The sequence below is a fragment of the Balaenoptera borealis genome (genome assembly GCF_965194805.1).
Source record: "Balaenoptera borealis genome assembly, chromosome: 6".
Taxonomy (NCBI): Eukaryota; Metazoa; Chordata; class Mammalia; order Artiodactyla; family Balaenopteridae; genus Balaenoptera; species Balaenoptera borealis.
Genome location: NC_138863.1, coordinates 118,312,239 through 118,333,842, shown reverse-complemented (window position 1 = coordinate 118,333,842; position 21,604 = coordinate 118,312,239).

The window sequence follows — 21,604 nt, the reverse complement described above, 5'->3', positions numbered from 1 at the left end:
TGGCTATTGCAGTGCTGGTCATCATAAACACTTCTAGGCAGAAAGAAAAGGAAAGAGGAAGTATAAAAGGGCACACTTTCAAGCTGAGTCAACATCCTTTGCAAGGTTACCTTAATACACTCTACTTTTCTGCAAGGAAATTCTAGGAAATGTAGGTTTTTATTTTTAAGCTTGGAACATTGCAGCTTTTTTTTTTTTTTTAATTTATTTTTGGTTGCGTTGGGCCTTTGTTGCTGTGCACGGGCTTTCTTTAGTTGCGTCGAGCGGGGGCTACTCTTCGTTGCGGTGCGCGGGCTTCTCATTGCAGTGGCTTCTCTTGTTGCGGAGCACGGGCTCTAGGCAAGCAGGCTTCAGTAGCTGTGGCACGTGGGCTCAGTAGTTATGGCTTGCGGGCTCTAGAGCTCAGGCTCAGTAGTTGTGGCGCACGGGCTTAGCTGCTCCGCGGCATGTGGGATCTTCCCAGACCAGGGCTCGAACGCGTGTCCCCTGCATTGGCAGGCGGATTCTTAACCACTGCACCACCAGGGAAGCCCACATTGCAGCTTTTCAATAACATCGAGGTTCTTTTATTCGGAAGAAGGGTAAAATGGTATTGGAAAGGCAACTAGAAGTCTCTGCCCATTCATCGTTATTATGACCTCTCAAACTCACGTCTTCAAACTGCTTCTTTTCTCGATCTGTACTAGCTTCCCAGGTGTTCTCATCCACTAGATATACAATCCTCATTCCCTAAGTTATCTCTCTAGTCCTAATGTTTCCTCTAAATTCCAAAATTGGACCTTTGGTTATCTGCTTTATGTCTCTACTAGGTGTCCAATAACTATCTCAAACATAACAAATCTAAACCTGAACATGTGATTCCCTCACCAACTTCCCCATCTCAATACACAGCAACTTTGTACCTACTGGCTACTCAGACCAAGAAGGAACCTTGTAGTTTTCTTTCTGTCATAATGCAATATAGAGTTAGCTTTATTTAGGAAATCTGTTGAGAATCCAGCCATGCTCACCTCCTCGACTCCTTTTTCCACCACTTCATTTGTTGTCACCTCCCACCTGGCTTGTGGTGGTAGCCCCTAACTGGTCTTCTTGTTTCCACCATTGTTCATCTACTTTATTTTCCACTCAATAGCCAGAGGAGTCCTCCTAGAAAATAAAGGGGATCATGATTTTTTTCTCTGTTCAAAGCCATCCAATTTTTTCCTATCAGAGTGGTGTCCAATTCCTTACCCTGAGCCTTCAACGTCCTTAATTATCTGGCTTCACTTCTTACCTCTCCTCCTTCTCCACCTTCTTCACTCAGCTCCACGTGCTCTGGCCATCTTGCTGTTCTTTGTACACAGAAGGCATGCTACAGCTTTAGGGCCTTGGAACTATGTCTTTCCTCTTCCCAATGCGTCATTACCCCAAATATCTTTATGCAGTTATTGCTTCAATGTTGTCTTTTAGGTAAGCCTTCTCTTACCACCTTATATGAAACCCCACTGTGCCTTTACAATATGTTCTTATTTTTCTGCTCTGCTAAATTTTTTTCATCGTACTTATTGGCACCTGACATATTCCTTATTTGTTTATTATCTGTCCTTCCCTCCTCCCAATAATGTAAGTTTCACAAGAACAATGATCATGACTGTTTTGCTTCCTGCTGTATCTCCTCCTTCCAGAACAGCACATAGCATAGGGTAGTTACTCAGTAAATACTTATTGAATTAATGAATGAATAATCATCTTGACAATGGCATTACAAAAATGTGAGGGTTTAGCTCCCCTACAGAGAAGTGGGCTGTCAATCTGTTCTACTGTTAATACAAAATACTTCCTCAATTCTTGGAGCTGTAGCTTATAGCCAAACAAGGCAGCAGAGCCAGTCGCTTCAATAGAGCTGTTGAGTTTGGATTTTGCTCTGCATTTACCTTGACTGATGGTTTTGTTCAAGTTATGCTTTGTGGGAAATTTATTCCCTCCTGGAGTTTCTTCTGCCAACAGAGGGAAGACAATCATTTCTTCTTGGCATGATTTCCGGCTCAATCTTCTCAGTCTTCGAGAACTCAGTTGTAATCATACAACTGTTCCAAATCTCATCTTGGTCAAATCAAATGCTGCGCTGCACTTGTAATTTAACCATTCTCCCCCTACTGCATCCTGTTCTCCTTATTTTCTCAGCTCCCTTATGCAAGATTGATTTGCTTTGCTTTCCAGTTAGTTAGATCTTTAAGTCTTGCTTTGGAGTTCTGGTTATGAAACGTTTTATTTCCTCATGGTATATGTGTTTGTGTATGTCTTAAATTCACATATATGGAATAACTAGAGCAGGGATTTTTGTACTTAGATATAAAATATTTGGAATAAAAACATCAGATGTAGTTTAAAAATTTTGATTTACATGTTCATCCTGGTTCTGGTTCCAATATGACTGACCGTATCTAAAATCCTTGCCCTTTCTGAGGTTTTTAATAAATGACCCATAAGAAAGTGTTCAGTAATTAGATTACTTAATCATTTTAAAAAGCTCCCTTTACAGACAAGGGAAAATTGATCATTCTTTCTTTGCAGAAATTTGTATAAAATAGTAGAGAAAAGTCTTGATTAAATGAAAGTAAACCACAAAATTTTATTTCTATTTGCCACTTTTAGGGGAAGCCTCAAATGACCTCCGCACCCAACAAGAGTAATTCTTGCTCACTTATCCACTTATTCAATTATCAAACATACTATATTTCCTGTTCATAAAAAAACTGCTATGAAAAAATTGCAATTATAGGATCTAGAGTTGGAGGAGACCAGTCCTGGTTAGGGTTAGAGTCAGATGTAGTAAAGAGGCAAAACAATAGCTTAAACGAGACAGAGACGTTTCTCCCTCACAAGTTGTTCTCCAGGTAAAGCAACATGGAGAGCTTTGGCATTCTGTGCGGTCAGGCACCCAGGTCGCTCCTCTTTTCTGTTCTACCAAATCTAGAATGTTGTGCTTGTCCATAAAGTCCAGCATTTCTTGCCATCATTTCTGCATTCCAGCTCTCAAGAAGGAGTAAAGTGACCAATAAGGGCATGGCCAGTTCCTTTAAGAATGTGACCAGAAGTTGTATTTATCATTTCTGCTCACATCGCATTGGTGATTAGTCATTTGTCTTAGTCACATGGCCATGCCTAGGTGCAAGGTAACATGGGAAATATAACATTTATGCCACATGCCTAGCTGAAAATTGGAGTCCTAATACAATAAAAAAATGAGGGACAGCTAGGAGTTTCTGCCACAGATAGGAGACCTCTCATTTTAGAGATTCATAAACTAAGGCCAATAGAGGTGAAAAATATGGTCTCAGGTGTTACAGGCCAATCATGGTAGAACTAGGTGTAGAACCCAGGTTACAGTGGCATGATGGAAAGAGCATGGATTTGGAGTCAGACAGACCTGCGTTAGAATCTCAATTTTGCCTATTACTCACTGTGTGATTTGGGGGAATGTTCATTAACCCCTCTGAGCTTTGACTTTCTTATTTGTAAAATGGGAATAATTTCTCTCTCAAAGATTATCTGGGATGATAAATGAATTAAAGTATTAAAGCACCTGTCAGGGTACCCAAGCACATCATAAGCACCAAGTAAGTGGTAGGGTTTTCCTACCTGACCTTCCTGGTAAAATTTCATACTGCATAATGTGATAGATTTAAACATACACAGGTATGACCCTGTGGAAAAGCATCATGCTCAACCCAAATCTTTTACTTTTCTATCTCTGTACAATTTGAGTTAATATTCAGTTATGATTTCAAGGTACTTTAAGAGATGGGCACAAAAAAAATGGAAAAAAAATTTAAGGAAAGTTTCAACTATCTAGAAAATTTAAGTTGACTAGACTCTCTCTTGCTCTGAGCATACCAGTTAATTAACTGAATATTTAGCATAATTTCAATAACATATTATATCCTGCCCATAGGCTTTGTATTAATGGCTTTTGTCATTTTCACTTTTATTTCTATTTCTGTGTTTTTATCTCCAAATCTTAATGTCAACATCAGAGCTTTAATTTTCTTTTAATGATATTGGATTTTAAGTGAATTAGTGTCCAAAGTTTGGGAAAAAATTAAGTTGGCTCTTTTATAAATCTGAGTGAAGAAATGTTGTTTATATCTAGTTCAGGTATTTTTCCTGGGTTACTTAAACAAATTCTTTCTAGACTTTATTTTTAAATAAAAATATCTAAAAGAACATGTGTAGATTTGTTTGAGATAAATTCCTCCAGTCTGGGGAGAAATCACTCATATCCAAACCATATGTGATATGTAAAGTAGCATTTTGAATATTCATATTATGGTGTGAAAATCAGATCCTCAGAATGGTAGGTCTTACAGAATGAATTGAAATGAAAATAGCAGTATGAATGTCACTTCCTTAATGCCAATATTGCAGTTTTAACCAGCATCTTTTTTCCCTTAGATTGGATCACTAGAGAACAATCATGCTTGCAGACATGGAAAACATACCCTCATTCTAATTATATAAGGCACTTTGGAAGGAAAACAAAATTTAGCTCAATATCTTTTGAATGAATTCTAATTCTGGTAATGTGACACTGTTATTCTTGTCCATTTCTCTCGCTTAGCTTGTTTTTGAAACATCAGCATTTCATTATGTTTCTACTAATTTTTGAGTCCAGGTTGAAATCACCTCTGAAATGTATTGGATATTTGTTTGCAGCCTGCAAATTCACATTTTTTTAAGCTCCTGTTGTTTTGCCAAATACTTCTCTCTCTACTTTCATTCATCTTATTAGTGTCCCTGTCAACAGATTTGTCTCAGAACAATCTAAATCATTTTCAGTTATTTTTTAGTAGAGGGGAGAAAAAATTGGACAGCTTATGGGGAGTATCTTACTTCACTTTTAGAATGCATTTCACATACTTATTTTGACATACGTGGTCAGTACATCTTAGCATTATTCATCTTCAATTATGCTATTAATGGATTTTCAATTGAAAATTATCCACAGAACATGTATCAGAATACTTTTTACAGCTGTATGAATTGATTCATACACCCATAATGTTCAATCAGCCTTTGGCTTGTATCAACACGTTGTTTAATGTAAGGATTCTTTTCCCCTTTGGAAGCATTTAGCTATTAGGGAGTCCCAGCAGATTGGTGGTTAATCATGATTCCAGAATATTCTCTGTGTAGGTAGAACTAGATGATGCTTTTGCCACCATCAAGGGTTACACTTGAGTAAGAGAATTAGAAGGTGGAAAACTTGGGAATTTTAGGAGGAAAAGCTTCATAAATATTTTAGTGTTCATAAAATGAAAGAATGGATTCCACAGACAAAATTGAGAGAATGTCAATAATCTTGATACTATTATGTAGTTAAACACTAAATGTCAGTTCCAAAGAGAAAGTAAGAGCAGGTGCCTTTTATTTAAACCAGTGCTACTCTACATGTGTCCAAGGACCACTGTGTAAACTTTTCATTCCCATGAGATAAGTACAGAAATTAAGATTACTTAGGAACTGTCACAGTGATCCAGTGTTGCTGTGACATCAAAGTGCATGACCAGTGGACTTGTCTTATTGTACACTAGTTTGGATGTAGATGAGTTCCTATTGTGTCCTGTGTTTAGTCATGTTTAGTAAGACTATGTATCAGTCCAAGGTGGATTTGAAACAAGCAAACAAAAAATCCATCCATATCCACATAAAATATGAGAAGTGCATCTCTAAACAAGTTGGGGCATTACTGAGTAAACAAAAGAAAGCTTTAATGTTGCTCTCAACTTCCCTAGAGGTGGAGAAGGGAAGAAAATGGGGGTCCCTGGTCCAGGGAAGGGTAAATGTTATAGTTCTCACAGATACAGACAAAGTATGCAAATCCTGATGATGGAGGGAAATGGGCTAGCATCATCTAGGCATCTGTTGAGTTGCTGTGGTCAGTCAGCCCCATTCAGTTAGAGAAGAACAATAGTTCTGGCTGCAGATTCTAGCAGGTGTGATGGCAACTGCATAGACCTGAGCATGCATCTTGTCATTTAAGGCTGGTCTGAAGAGCATCATGGGGAAAACTTCCTGGAGCCTCCTGGAGGGAGCTTCACGTTCATGGGGGCAAACTGTGTGTGGTCATGGTTTTCAGGAAGAGCAGCAGACAGGCAATGGGACAGCTTAGTCACCTGTCAACTCATCAGTTTTTTCAATGTATATTGCTAAAAGCCAGTCATTCTTCTTACAATTAAAACATTGTATTCTAAGCTAAATTTGAATGCAACACAAGAATAAGTTTATCTTATAAGGCTTAAACGTAATACCTGCAGACTTCCATTACATTAAGATAGAGTCTAACGACCAGAGAGAAAGTCTTGTACAAGTGACATTATTTGATTATGTATAATTAATTCCATTTGTTTTCTGTATTCCTCTAGAAACTTTTTAGGACCTCGCTCTTTGGAAATTTTAGCATGAAGCTACCTAATTTTTGTGTTAGGATAATATATAGATCCATCAAATGGGTAATTTTTTTTCTTGTGTATGGTCCTTCCTATAAGTTCCATACTCTAAGATCCCACTGTATTCCCAGAGGTGTTCAGTAACTTGAATGTATGAGATAGAAAATGTTTTATAACTTTTATTTAAATATCTCAGCTGTCATGATTGAACAGATATTTCTCAAAATTTTACCCTAATGTTATATGGCTTAACTTTACTCATGAAAACTGTGGCTAATACTGTTAATTGGCTCCCCCCAACCCATTCTTCCTTGGTACTTCTCAATATAGAGGCTGGACACTGAAATATTTCTTTACCTAAGTCTCCTTTTCAGCTATAGATGGCGTGGGACCCATTTCTGGCCACAAACTTACACAGAATGCTGCTGACACTTCTGGGGAATCATTTGCTTTTCTGAAAATATAATAGGGATGGGTTGGCTAGTACAGCACTTTGCTTCTCTCCTTTGGCTGTGAGTAAGGACTGGATGAAGGGGGCTGCAGCAGCCAACTTATACCCACGTGCTAAGAGGAAAAGAAAACCTTATTTGTTAGAATCATTGTGGTCCAATCCCTGTTACTTGCAGATGATTGGCTTCTTAAGTGATAGGGAAACCTTATCCTTTGAATAACATATTTACAAATTTCCAAAGTGCTTTCCTCAAGTTTCATTGCAGAGTGCATTTGAATGTATTAGAACACGTGAACCTGGCTCTGTTAGGTCCTAACCTAACGTGTACTTTAACTCCAGCCAATCTAAAAAGTGTAGGAGTGAAACTCTATGGTTCAAGGTTAATTTCTTCCAATTATTCCAAGGCTATAATATAAAAATTTCTACTCTATCACTGCTATGCATTTTGCTTCCCTCAATTTTCATTTCACATCTCTAGTGCTCTTTCTCTTTCTTTTTCTCTCTCTCTCTCCCTCTTTCTCTCTCATTTTCTCAGCTTGAGATATCTGATGTTTGACTTGAACTAAATAACTAACTTAAAATTATTATTGTCATTGTAGAAATATACACAGAGGTAAGCCATTTATATTAGAATTTTATGTAAAAGTTATTTGTATATGACAGAGTTTATTGTACTTTTCAGAAGTTCTTGTTCCCATATTGGGAATAAAAATTCAGAGATAGCATCTGAAGCATAGTAGTTCTTGAAGTGGCTCGAAGTGGCTCAAAGTGACAGAGTGGAAAATAAAACAGAAGATGAGATGACAAAACTATTTTGTGAACTTGGTTGATTTAGTCAACACATTCAAGGTGTCTCAGTGACGTTTCCTAAATCACCTTGTGCAGCTATCCGGGCTGCTCCTCCTCTCCACTCCCAAGGTGCTGTGTGTTCGCCCAGTAGAGCACTTACAACCAGCTGTATTGTATTTGTTCATAGATAGTCTTTCCCCCTAAGCAGTGAGGCCCTTGGGGGTAGCAACTCTGTCCTTTCATGCCCAGTGCAGAGGTGAGCCTGGCACTTCCTGGGATTTCAAAAATAATTTAAGGGCAGATGGAAAGAATGACAGAACCTCATAAAAATACTAAAAATCAAGAAATGTTTATCTGAAGTAAGTTTGGACACAGAAAATCTGGGGGGAAGGTCATATAAGTACCTTTGTCTGCAAGAAACATGTTCTTTCTTTTCTTTGAGGGAGAGGATTGAATTCATGGATATTCATCTTGATTTTTTTCCCCACAATTGAGGAGAGGTTACCTATGATGAAAGACTGAAAGTCTGTTATAAAGCATTCCACTCTGGGCAGCTTGCCTTCCCTTCTCTGTTTCTATCGTTGCTTCTTTCTTTGTTTATTTTTTGAACTTTATTTTATTTTTTTATACAGTGGGTTCTTATTACTTATCTATTTTATACATATTAGTTTATATATGTCAATCCCAGTCTCCCAATTCATCCCACCAGCACCACCCATCCCCCTTTCACTTTCCCCCCTTGGTGTCCATACATTTGTTCTCTACATCTGTGTCTCTATTTCTGCCTTGAAAACTGGTTCATCTATACCATTTTTCTAAATTCCACATATATGCGTTAATATACGATATTCGTTTTTCTCTTTCTGACTTACTTCACTCTGTATGACAGTCTCTAGGTCCATCCATATCTCTACAAATGACCCAATTTCGTTCCTTTTTATGGCTGAGTAATATTCCATTGTGTGTATGTACCACACCTTCTGTATCCATTCGTATGTCGATGGGCATTTAGGTTGTTTCCATGACCTGGCTATTGTAAATGGAGCTTCAATGAACATTGGGGTGCATGTGTCTTTTTGAATTATGATTTTCTCAGGGTATATGCCCAGTAGTGGGATTGCTGGGTCATATGGTAATTCTAGTTTTAGTTTTTTTAAGGAACATCCATACTGTTCTCTATAGTGGCTGTATCATTTTACATTCTCACCAACAGTACAAGAGGGTTCCTTTTTCTCCACACCCTCTCCAGCATTTGTAGATTTTCTGATGATGCCTATTCTGACTGGGGTGAGGTGGTATGGCATTGTAGTTTTGATTTGCATTTCTCTAATAATTAGTGATGTTGATCAGCTATTCATGTGCCTCTTGGCCATTTGTATGTTTTTGGAGAAATATCTATTTATGTCTTCTGTCCATTTTTTGATTGGGTTGTTTGTTTTTTTTAATATTGAGCTGCATGAGCTGCTTGTATATTTTGGAGATTAATCCTTTATTCATTGATTGGTTTCCAAATATTTTCACCCATTCTGAGGGTTGTCTTTTCATCTTGTTTATAGTTTCCTTTGCTGTGCAAAAGCTTTTAAGTTTCATTAGGTCCCATTTGTTTATTTTTGTTTTTATTTCCATTACTCTAGGAGGTGGATCAAAAAAGATCTTGCTGTGATTTATGTCAAAGAGTGTTCTGCCTATGTTTTCCTCTAAGAGTTTTATAGTGTCCGGTCTTACATTTAGGTCTCTAATCCATTTTGAGTTTACTTTTGTGTATGGTGTTAGGGAGTGTTCTAATTTCATTCTTTTACATGTAGCTGTCCAGTTTTCCCAGCACCTTGCTGGGAAAAGACAGTCTCTTATTGAAGAGACTGTCTTTTCTCCATTGTATATCCTTCCCTCCTTTGTCATAGATAAGTTGACCATAGGTGCATGGGTTTATCTCTGGGCTTTCTATCCTCTTCCACTGATCTATATTTTTGTTTTTGTGCCAGTACCGTATTGTCCTGATGACTGTAGCTTTGTAATATAGTCTGAAGTCAGTGAGTTTGATTCCTCCAGCTCTGTTTTTTTCCCTCAAGATTGCTTTGGCTATTTGGGGTCTTTTGTGTCTCCATACAAATTTCAAGATTTTTTGTTCTAGTTCCATAAAAAGTGTCATTGGTAATTTGATAGGGATTGCATTGAATCTGTAGATTGCTTTGGGTAGTATAGTCATTTTCACAATATTAATTCTTCCAGTCCAAGAACATGGTGTATCTCTCCATCTGTTTGTGTCATCTTTGATTTCTTTCATCAGTGTCATATAGTTTTCCAAGTACAAGTCTTTTGTCTCCTTAGATAGGTTTATTCCTAGGTATTTTATTCTTTTTGTTGCAATGGTAAATGGGAGTGTTTCCTTAGTTTTTCTTTCTGATTTTTCATTGTTGGTGTATAGGAATACAAGAGATTTCTGTGCATTAATTTTGTATCCTGCAACTTTACCAAATTCATTGATTAGCTCTAGTAGTTTTCTGGTGGCATCTTTAGGATTATCTATGTACAGTATCATGTCATCTGCAAACAGTAACAGTTTTACTTTTTCTTTTCCAATCTGGATTCTTTTTATTTCTTTTTCTTCTCTGATTGCCGTGGCTAGGACTTCCAAAACTATGTTGAATAATAGTGGTGAGAGTGGACATCTTTGTCTTGTTTCTGATCTTAGAGTAAATGCTTTCAGTTTTTCACCATTGAGAACGATGTTTGCTGTGGGTTTTGTCATATATGGCCTTTATTATATTGAGGTAGGCTCCCTCTCTGCCCACTTTCTAGAGAGTTTTTTTTTTTTTATCATAAATTGGTGTTGAATTTTGTCAAAAGATTTTTCTGCATCTATGGGGATGATCATATGGTTTTTATTCTTCAATTTGTTAATAGTCTCTCACATTGATTGATTTGCGTAAATTGAAGAATCCTTGCATCCCTGGGATAAATCCCACTTGATCATGGTGTATGATCCTTTTAATGTGTTGTTGGATTCTGTTTGCTAGTATTTTGTTCAGGATTTTTGCATCTATATTCATCAGTGATATTGGTCTGTAATTTTCTTTTTTTGTAGTATCTTTGTCTGGTTTTGGTATCAGGGTGATGGTGACCTCATAGAATGAGTTTGGGAGGGTTCCTTCCTCTGCAATTTTTTGGAAGAGTTTGAGAAGGATGGGTGTTAACTCTTCCCTAAATGTTTGATAGAATTCACCTGTGAAGCCATCTGGTCCTGGACTTTTGTTTGTTGGAAGATTTTTAATCACAATTTCAATTTCATTACTTGTGGTTGGTCTGTTCAAATTTTCTATTTCTTCCTGGTTCAGTCTTGGAAGGTTATACCTTTCTAAGAATTTGTCCATTTCTTCCAGGTTGTCCATTTTATTGGCATAGATTTGCTTGTAGTAGTCTCTTAGGATGCTTTGTATTTCTGCGGTCTCTGTTATCACTTCTTCTTTTTCATTTCTAATTTTACTGATGTGAGTCTTCTCCCTCTTTTTCTTGACGAGTCTGGCTAATGGTTTATCAATTTTGTTCATCTTCTCAAAGAACCAGCTTTTAGTTTTATTGATCTTTGCTATTGTTTTCTTTTCCCTTTGTCACATTTGGGGACAACTCTGAAAGGCCCTCCTAATGGCAGAGCTCCCTATGGGCGTGGCTGTGATTGGTGTTCCTGATGCATTGTAGCTCAGCTTCTTTCTGTTCAACTGGCTTCCTTCATTTCCTCAGAGGTTTTGTTGCTAAGCACACTCCTCCATCATACTGCTGTATGTAAATCTTGGACCTAAGACTGTGTGTACCGGAAGTGATCCTAGGGAGCAGTCTCTCAAATGGGATTTTGGAACTAGATCCCTCACTGGCTGGCTGGAAAGGAGGAACCCAAGGTATGTAGTGGGTACAATCCTCAAAGCTGGGATAGGGTATCACTGGAAGATACAATATCTCAGATGTTTGGAAGGCAGAGGGGAAGCAGTGAATCTTAAGAATATGTAACCAGATGACTGTTGCTAAGTGCTATTGGTGCATTGGAGAGACATAACAAAAGGCTGAAGGTGATTCACCACCAATTTAGGGTAAACTGTGACAGTGAGAAAACCTCCTTGGTAGCATAAAAGAGACTCTAAGTCTTTTGCAGCTGGAGAGCAGAGACACCTGAGATTAATTTTATTCTTTATATTTTTCAAAAGTTTCCAAACTTGCTAAAAATAAATATGTCCTTCCACTTTGGTAATTGGAAAAATAAATAAATAAATTTTATTTATATAAATTTGGTACAGAGATCAATTGGGCAATTCAGTGTGTCTACCCTTACAGGAATGCTAGCTCAAGTCACTAAAAATGTTTAGCTGAGGATCAGGCCCAGGGTTGTGGAAGTCCAGAGAAGGTTAAATACTAAGCCTCAGCAAGTCTTCTGTGACAAAGACAGCACTCTAGTTTGGATAGAGTGGGACTTGAAGTCTTGGGATAGTGACATCTGTGTCAGCAAATTCAAGAAGTTTGAGATCGTCTCTCTCCCTGTACCCTCTGGCTTGCAGAAAGGGCAAACTCCTTCCTTTGAAATATCAGTTTTCCCTCCCTTGCTTGAAGACAATGCAGAAATCTCTGCCTGCAAGACGCCATGTGCTGACCTTATGATGAAACTTCACTCCCCTCTCTTGGCCGCCAGACCCATAAATATTGTCAAATAACAACATAACTTGGCCAGTCAGGTTCTGAGTCTGCTGAGGGAAAAACAAACCCTATGCCAAAGGCACTGCAGAACCTAGCCATTACATACCTGCAGAGCTGGGATAGCATTTATGGGATTGGATCCTAAAGGTGCTGAATCAAGTAGTGATAAAACATAAAGTCGGCTAAGGGAGAATTGATGAAAATGAGAGCCCTCTCCTGTGATACAGGATTCAACTCTCCCATGATACAGAAAAGGACCCTGGGAGACTGTGCCAACAAGCTGATGGAATGACTCTTGGAAGCTTAGAGAAAGCAATGAGAAGTACACCACAACTGCTGTGGCAGACAATAGAAGAAAGGCACAAAAGACTTAGAAAATGAGGCGTGTTACTGTGGATATGCTATGAAAAGGAGGAAGGCTGACTGTTCTTTAGGAGGGTCTGCAGGACACTCCATTTACCAAAGCAATTAGGGACGCCCTGGTGAGAGGGGACCCAGCAGCACCAAGATTAAACCAGGGCTGAGGGTAGGAGGTGCTGTCACAGAGCCATGCTCCCTTGTTTCAGTGGGGATGATCAGATCTTGAAATAATAGAGGCTGGCTGTTGACACTTAATCAGAAGCAAAATGGGTAAAATTGTAATGAGTGGCAAGGTTGGAATGGCAGCCCTGGGCACAAGCCACAGAGAGTTCTAGAGATAGTTAAGAGAACATGGTGTCCCTAGGGGCAAGAGATATACACTGAAGATGAACTAATACTACACTTCAGCCCCATTCAAGGCTTTCCTTAAAAGAAACAGCACAGGGAAAACTTTTCAGGGGCAAAGATTTGGGTGTTGTAATCAATTATCCACTTTTTTGGAAATAAAATTGGCCCTAGGTAAGAACATGCGTAAACTCATAGCCATTGATGAATGTCTTGGCTGGTTGGTAAGGGGTCTGGAATGAGTAATATTGAAAGGTTGGGAGCATGAAGTCATGTGAATGGACATAGGGGAGTGGGCACAAAGGGAGATCTTTGTAAGTCATGTTCATGCTCATCAGTGAGCATCTACCGTGGGAGAGACACTAAATAGGTAAAGAGAGAGATAGTCCCAGACAGTTCATGTCAGCCAGCCTCTGTCATCAGACACTGCAATGCAGGTGCAATGGGCTCACAAGTGAGTGCCCTGATGGTAGGGGTGGAAGCCGTGCATAAGGCTGGTAGCGTGGGCTTCCTCTTATCAAGGCTGATATAAATGTGCTGCTGGTGTGTGTTCAACCTTCCTGCAACAGAGTCAGATCCTGCGCCCCTGCTCTAACACCATCCCTTGAGGAAAGCAACCGCCATTTTGTGGTATATTGATTACACTGGAGCCCTTTCACCCTTGAAGGACAGTACTTTGTCCTGAGTGAGGTCAGCGAATATTCTGGGTACGATTTTTCTTTCTCTGTACCCAGTGCCTCATCTAGAACTAGTATCCAAGGATCTACAAGATGTGATTCAATGACAACGGAATTTGCATAATATCCAAGATGAAGGGTCCCACAGCAAAGGAGGTGAGGCAGTGGGCACGTGATCATGAGATCCTCTGGCCATATAATATAGCACACCCCCCCAGAGGCTGCCAGCTTGATAGGATGATGAATGGCTTTTGGAAGGTGAAGTTGTAACATCAGCTGGGGGACGCAGTATACATTCTAAAGAAACAACCTTGGTTAGATAGGTTTCAAGGGTCTGAGAAACATAGGGTAGAAGAAGGAGTGGTGACCCATTTGGGGAGTTTGTGCCTCCTGTCTCCTCACTTTGTAAGTCTAGATGTCTTGATTCTGAGAGAAGGAATGCCTCCATCAGGGGAGACAGTAAGGGTCCATTAAGTATTAGTCTACTGTTGCTACCAACCTACCTTGTGCTACTCATGTCAAGAGGCCAGCAGGAGGAGTCACTTGTTGGCAGGGATCATTGATCCTGATGGTCAGGAGGAGGTGGGCTTGCTGTTTCACAATAGGGACAGAGAAATAGTTTGTTGCCCAGGTGATCCACTGTATGTGGACGGTCCTCTTGATAATCTCTTGCCCAACGTGACATAAATGAATATGTGCAGAGCTTGAGAAGGACATAGTGACTAGGGGCTCAGGCCTCTCAGGATGAAGTTCTCAGACATGCCACTATGTAAGCCACCTAAACCAACAAGGTGCTAACAGATGGAGATGGAAATCTAGGATGAGTAGCAGAAAAAGAGACAATGAGTATCCTTTAAGGCCTTGAGAGCAGGTATAGCAGCAGGAGATATGGTTCATCCCACAAACCTTCCACCTAAAATTTACCCGAGAAACAGGACCAGCATGGGTCCTGGAGAAGCTATTCCCAAGTGGGAATAGCTAACAGATGGAGCAAGTAGATCCAAACAGTGATGTAATGGAAGCTACACTGCCCAGATGCCCGCCCCCCCCACTCCACCCTCCACTTACGATGGACACATTCATTCCTTAGCTACTGAGAATGTCAACTGTTGATTGCTCTAAGCTGCATCCTTCTCCTGGCATTGTCTTTGCCCTTTTGAAGCTGACTCAACCAAGTTCATGCCCCTTGCAGGGAGTTGTTTACATCTAATACTGGCTGACGCTGGGGTATAAAGGTCTAGCTTCCTTACCTTAACTGGGGATAACTCCGAAGATCTATACAGTTCCAAAACTCCCTGTAGAATCACCTGAAGCCTCTTTAGAAATTGCACTGTGGTTCAACTCCTCCCTCTATCCCAACCCATTCCTCACTCCTTTTACATGTACTGTTCCTGAATATACTCCCCCCAGACCTCCTACATACAAATCTTTACATCAGAATCTTTCCTGGGACCTGGGCTAAGACGGAGTGGTTGGGATATTTTGAGAACAAGTAGAAATTTCCTTCAAATCTTACCATATACGTAGGTGGTGCCTCCTCATTACCTTATGCAGGGTTGGCCCTCACTTTAGGAAAAGGTTTTTCTTAGAAGAATGGAGGTGAAGTTCTAGGAGAGAAAATACCTCAGTAGACATGAGTCAACAAATGGGTACCGTCTTAATGATTATTGTTTACTCTGTGTCATCTAGTCAAGTTCAAAGGGTCTAAGAAGTAATGTTTACTTTAACAAAATCAATGATTTATGCTTTGAATCAATTTATATTAATTTTAACTCATAGTTTATGTATAAGTTGGTGAGAAATCATGATAAAATGAAAAGAACTTGACCTTGGAATCAGAAAAGACAGGATTTAAATTCCTACTGGCCATTTACAAAATGCATATTATACAAATGATCTTTTTTGAACTTTAGTTTTGTTAATTTCTAAGAAGGAAGTAATACTTACATCATTTTTTTTTTTTTTTGTGTGTGAGAATTGAAGAAAATAATGTCTACGGAGTCTCTAGGTCTGTAGCCGTGAAGCATGATGCATGGACTCATCCTTTCACTCAACAAACATTTACTCAGCAAAAATCTTTATTAACAACAAACATTTACTATGTGCCAGGTCCTATGTTAGGTGCTTGGGGTAGACAAATGGACAAGCACAGTCCCTAATTGAAGGGGTTCACACTTTGGGCAAGAGACATACACATAAAGAAGAGGGAGCTGTAGTAAAGACTGTCTTAGTCCGTTTGGGCTACTATAATAGAACACCATAGACTGAGTGACTTACAAACAACAGAAATTTATTTCTCACAGTTCTGGAGGCTGGGAAGCCCAAAATCAAGACAGCAGCAGATCCAGTGTCTGGTGACATCCCACTTTCTGGTTTTTATAAGCAGCTGTCTTCTTGTTGTGTTCTCACATGGCAGAAGGGGAAAGACAACTTCCTGGGGTCTCCTTATAAGGACACTAATCCATGCATGAGAACTCCACCTTCATGACTTAATCAGCTCCCAAAGACTCCACCACCAAATACCATCACATTGAAGATTAGGTTTCAACATGTGAATTTAGGGGGGGGACAAAAACATTCAGTACAGCAATTTGTTCAACTTGATGGGTGGTAATGCTCTAGATCTTCCAATGATTTTTGAAGTAGGCAGGACTGATTAAGCATGTGGTAATTAGGTGGGTTTCCAGGAAGTCAATCTGTGAGGTATCAAAACATCCCTGGATGAGAGGGAGAAGATCGTATTTCCTGGAACCCCTCCTGGGGAGAGTGGGTTTCACGTGCTTCGGCCCAGAGCTGTTGTTGATAATGGAGACACAAAGGACTGCTGTCCCTATTCACCTCCTTTGTGCTTCTGCCCCATGGTGGTCTCCAGGCCCTTCTCTCACCATGCCTTGGAAAAATATTTTAAAAATATAGTTTGGGATTGACATGTACACACTGCTATATGTAAAATAAAATGCCTTTCCATGAAAAAAAATTGTTTTGAAGGAGCACCTGTTTTATCAGTCTGTCATGGTTGCCACGTGTCTGAATCCAGGCCATTGCATCATCATTTTTAGTAAAGAAACTGAGGCTGAGAAAGAGTCAAGGTTGCAGCTGGTGTGTAGCTGGCAGAATCACGTTAGGGATTTAATCCTTGCAGACCCCAGCTTGTTTCATCATGCTCTCCCTCAGCATTTAAAACACTGGCAAAAAATCGAGGCCTACGACAGTGACAGAAGCTCTTAGCATAAATTTTATTTCAACAACCTTTGTAGTGGTCATTTTGTTGTCATGCTTGCCCCAATCAGTGAAATGGATATAGGGTCTTGGGGCTGCAGCTGTTTGTCTCATCATTTACCCTTCGGAAGCAGATTTTATTAAAGTGTTCCTGTTGCTGAAAATGAATTACAAAGCTTTCCCTTTTCTGTAGGAAATAAGAGTGCCCAGATGAGATTACATGGCTTCCTATGATATCTAAATAAGATTAGTTTGCTGAAGATCACATTAAAATCCCATTAAAGAGATGGTTCCGCTCCGGGCCCCCTTCTCCTCAGGCAAGTTCTGAGCAAGCTGATGAAAATTTCTCAGGATGACACACAGGCATTGCGCACCCTGTGGAGACATGGGGGTGGGAGTGGAGATAGTCCCCGTTCATCGCAGGAACAGGATCTGCATACATGGCCCATTACTTACAGCTGACAGTTCCTGACTCTAAGGAGGGAAGACTTTAGGGAGGAAATGGTAATATGATGAGCAAGGGATGGAGGCACTGAGGTCATCCCCAGAGAGGATCCAGGAAATCATTAGTTCTTTTTTTTTCTTTGATAAGGGTAATAACATTAATGCTTAAGTATTTATAGCCTTCCCTCAAGCCTGCTCTGAGGAGAAAGGATGCTTTGCTCTCAGGAGGGTGGCTAGGCCTGGATTTTTGTTGTGTTGCTCTAAATAATCAGTGCAATTTTAGACTGGTGCTGAGCAAAGTTAAATTATTAAGAAGAAATAGGGCAACTCCTACAATGCCCAAACAGGAGTTTTGAGAGAGCAAAGGAGAAGCCAGGGGAGAGAAAAAGAAGGGGGAATTGAGAGGGGCTATTATGATAGCTGGGCCTTTGGGGGAGTCAGGAAATGATGAGATCTGCCATGTAATTACCCTTTTCATCTCTACAAGGGGCTTCTTTGAAGATCTAAAGTGCTTTTCAATGATGTTTTGGATGTAGAACTGAGATTTATGTGAATGACAGTGATGTACCCTTAAAATGGCCAAACTTCATTTGTTCATTAATTTAATTATCAAATTTCCTTGAGTGCTAGGTGTTTATTAGAGATACAGAGAAGATGGATATAGACCCTGCTGCTCAGGGGTTCACAGTCGAGTTCTGCAGATGTGTAAACAAACACAATTTGATGTAGTAGGTGCTTCAGTAGAGCAAAGGCCATGTCTCCTTGATGTGACAATCAGAGAAGGCTTCACAGAGGAATCCTGGGCCATGTGAGAATTTGGAGGGGTCAGTCTGCCCGAGGCTTACTAGAGGTCATGCTTGGGTGTTTTCAATTAGCTGCCAAAGCATCTCCTCCTGTCCTGGTTCCTGCTCTCATCCTGGGGGGGCTCAGTGCTCAAACTTTATATGACTTTCTCTGCTGATGGGAGAGAAATAAAAGTAAAGAGGGATAGTTTTCAACATTTGGTGACCGTACTGACATTTGTTTTGAGGGCCTTCATGAAAACAGCACTGATAGAAATTGTATTAGATCTTACTGGGCCCTTATCTCACTTCTCAGCGTACCTCTTTATTAATACTATGTAGCTTTTTTTTTTCTTGTTACTAAGATGAAAAATGGAATCAGATCCAGTCATTTGGAATCCTTTGCCTCTTTTTTTTTTTTTTTCTTGAAATGAATATAATCTGCATTGTTAAAAGTTTTATTGAAACACTTGAGACCACTTACTTTTTATAGCAGTAGGAGCACAATTTAATGAAATATAGAATAAAAATAATGAGATGGAATGAGCCAGTCAAAAAACTAGCTCTTTAAAAATACAGATAATTCTTACAAAAATACACCTCAAGCTGCACAAAAATAAAATGAGCTCTTGGTAAAAACACCAATTTGCTAACAGCACTTTTGTGGGCGGCAGTATTATCAGTTGGGGTGGAGATTAATTTTATTCTCCATATCTCTCAAAAGTTTCCAAATTTGCTAACAACAAATATGTCCTGCCACTTTGGTAATCAGAAAAATAATAAATAAATTTATTTATATAAATTTGGTACAGAGGTCAATTGGTGTCTACTAGTAAGAATTCTAGCTCAAGTTACTAAAAATGTTTAGCATTGTTAATTTTTTCATAGACTGTTTTTAAAAGATGAAACTAGGCCTTACATCTTTGCCATTTGTGTTCAATTAAGTAACAGTTAATGAAACTGTGGAAGTAGGCTCACACCATTCTTTCTCGAATGGTGGTGGTGGTGGGTATGATGAAAATGTTGGTGATGATGTTGACTTCAAAAAGCTGCTGATTCCTGTAGAGTTAAATGGGGTCAGCTATGTACTCTATTTTACAGGTAAGGAAATAGAAATTAGATGTTTTTTCAAAGGTATTTATCTTCCCCAGGTCATCTACCACCACAGATGGAAATTAACCAAAACCCAAATCTTCAGATTTCTAGTTAGTTTCTCTCTCCATGACACCATGCTATTATTGTTATATTATTGTTAATGCTTCTTTGCCTGCCAGAAACTACAGAGATTAGTTTTCAGTGTATTTATTCAAACCTTTTTAGACTTTAATGTTTTTGTATGCTCATGCATGAACTTAGGTGGTTCGTCCTAGAAAATGAATTTCTTTCTTTCTTTTCACTTGGGGGTAAGCACTTGGTAGTAGTAGTTTTCTTTTTAGCTTTGATTTGATTGGTTTGAATGAAGACTGGGTTTTTGTGTTTGCTTTTTAAAAACAAAAGCTTATTTCAGTCAGCTCAGTGGAAAAAAAGAAGCAAACCATGGCTCTGTGTCATTTCATGGAAAATGCTGTTTGAACTTTCCACTTTCAACTAATTGTGCTATTATGTAGACACTATTTATGTGCAGAACTCTGATCCTATTTGTACTGTGAGGTTGAAAGTAGTACTTGTATGATGTGCGAGGTGAATGTCATTGACTCTAAGTCACAAGGGCGCTTTGAACAAGAAGGATAAACATAATCAAATTTATTCAGAGAATTTAAGGTCCCCAGATTTCGTTTTTGGAGCAACTGAGAAGAGGGCTAACACAAAATTAATCAATTTTCTATTTTGTAATTCAATTGAATAAATCCTTGTGGTTTGGATGACAAAGTGTAAGCAGTTTAGATAGCAATCTTCATCTTGCTTTATCCTTATTAAAGAATTTGACTTTGGTAAGGATGCATGTCAGGTACCTTCTGTTTTCACTAGCACCTCACAGTTGATTAATTTGCTTCATCCTCAATTTTCCTTTCTGTGTTTATCTTAAGGCAGATTAACTTTGGTCAGATATTCCATCCTTCCCATGTTAAAATGGACAAACAGTGATTCATTTTCTGCTATTTGTTTTATTTATGAAAATGAGTTTGACCCAAATGTAAATGCACTGTGTGCATTTGACTTTCTGGGATACTTTAAACTTCAGCTTCAGGAAAAAAAAAAAAAAAAAACAAAACACCTCAGCCAGGTTAAATAAGGGCAAATGAATGATAAGTAAATACCTTATATAATGAAAGTACAAAGGAGTATTCTCTTTGGAATTGAAAGGTAACTTAGCTGACTTCCCTACCAGTGAGATGAAAAACAAACACATTTCCTCCTGCATCTATAGGTGTCACTGTTGAGATGCACTTACTGAAATAAGCTCTATGCAGATCTGAATCTCAGAAAGGGCTTCCAGGATGGATTTTATAGAGTTCTTTTGACTAACTCTTGTAATATATATATTTTTTCATATGAGCATAGTACTTAAGTCTGATTTCCTGGCACAATTAAAGCAACTAATTGAACTAATTGAATGTTCTATTCTTTTGGAACAAAGAAGTCACTTTGGGCAAGGACATATCAGTGCAGAGTGGAGTAAAAGGTAGGAATTACTCCTCAGATTTTGCCTCAATACTCCTAGATTAGTAATTTGGGGAAATTAATGTTTTCTTGATTCCTTTTTTTCCCCTTCCCACTGTCAACACACAGCAACTAGAACATCTGATCCTGTAAGAACTTCTGTGCGCAGGGCTTCACTTCCAGATGATATGTTTTCTTCATCAGGACACTAATGAGAGAATCAAAACAGTGTTTAACTGATGTCACTGATTTTCTGAAAGGGATTCCTAAGTTAGAACCAGGATAAATGTTAACATATTAGGATTCTAAGAGTTTGACTTTGTAAGAGTTTCCTTATCTTTTTGTTCACAAAGTGATTTGAGAATTTGGGGAGATCTCTTGGCAGGACTAACCTTCAGGAAATTGTTAAGGGGTGATCTGTGTTCTCTGCATATAAGACTGCTGCTAATTTCCCTATTTTGTCCAAGTACCCCCTCCTAATCAATATTTGAGTTAATTAAATTATTAAGCAGTTATTGCTGTTCTATTATGTATGTTTCATTTTTCTAGAGGTTAGTGATATAGAGAAACATTAGGGACAATCCTTTGCCTTCAAGAATCTCAGCATTTAACAGAAATAAGAGACAAGCAAGTGAAGTGTAAGAAAGAAAGTTAAGTGTTTAGTTTGTGCGGAATGTAAAGTGGAGAGCTGTCAAATTTGCTTGGGGATCTGGGAGTGTTTCAGAAAGAAGTTTATTGAGTCAAGTTGAATAGAGTGTACTGTGAAGAAAGGGTGGTAAGGAGAGATAGAAATATTTGATGTGGATGAAGCATGACTTATGAGGGCCA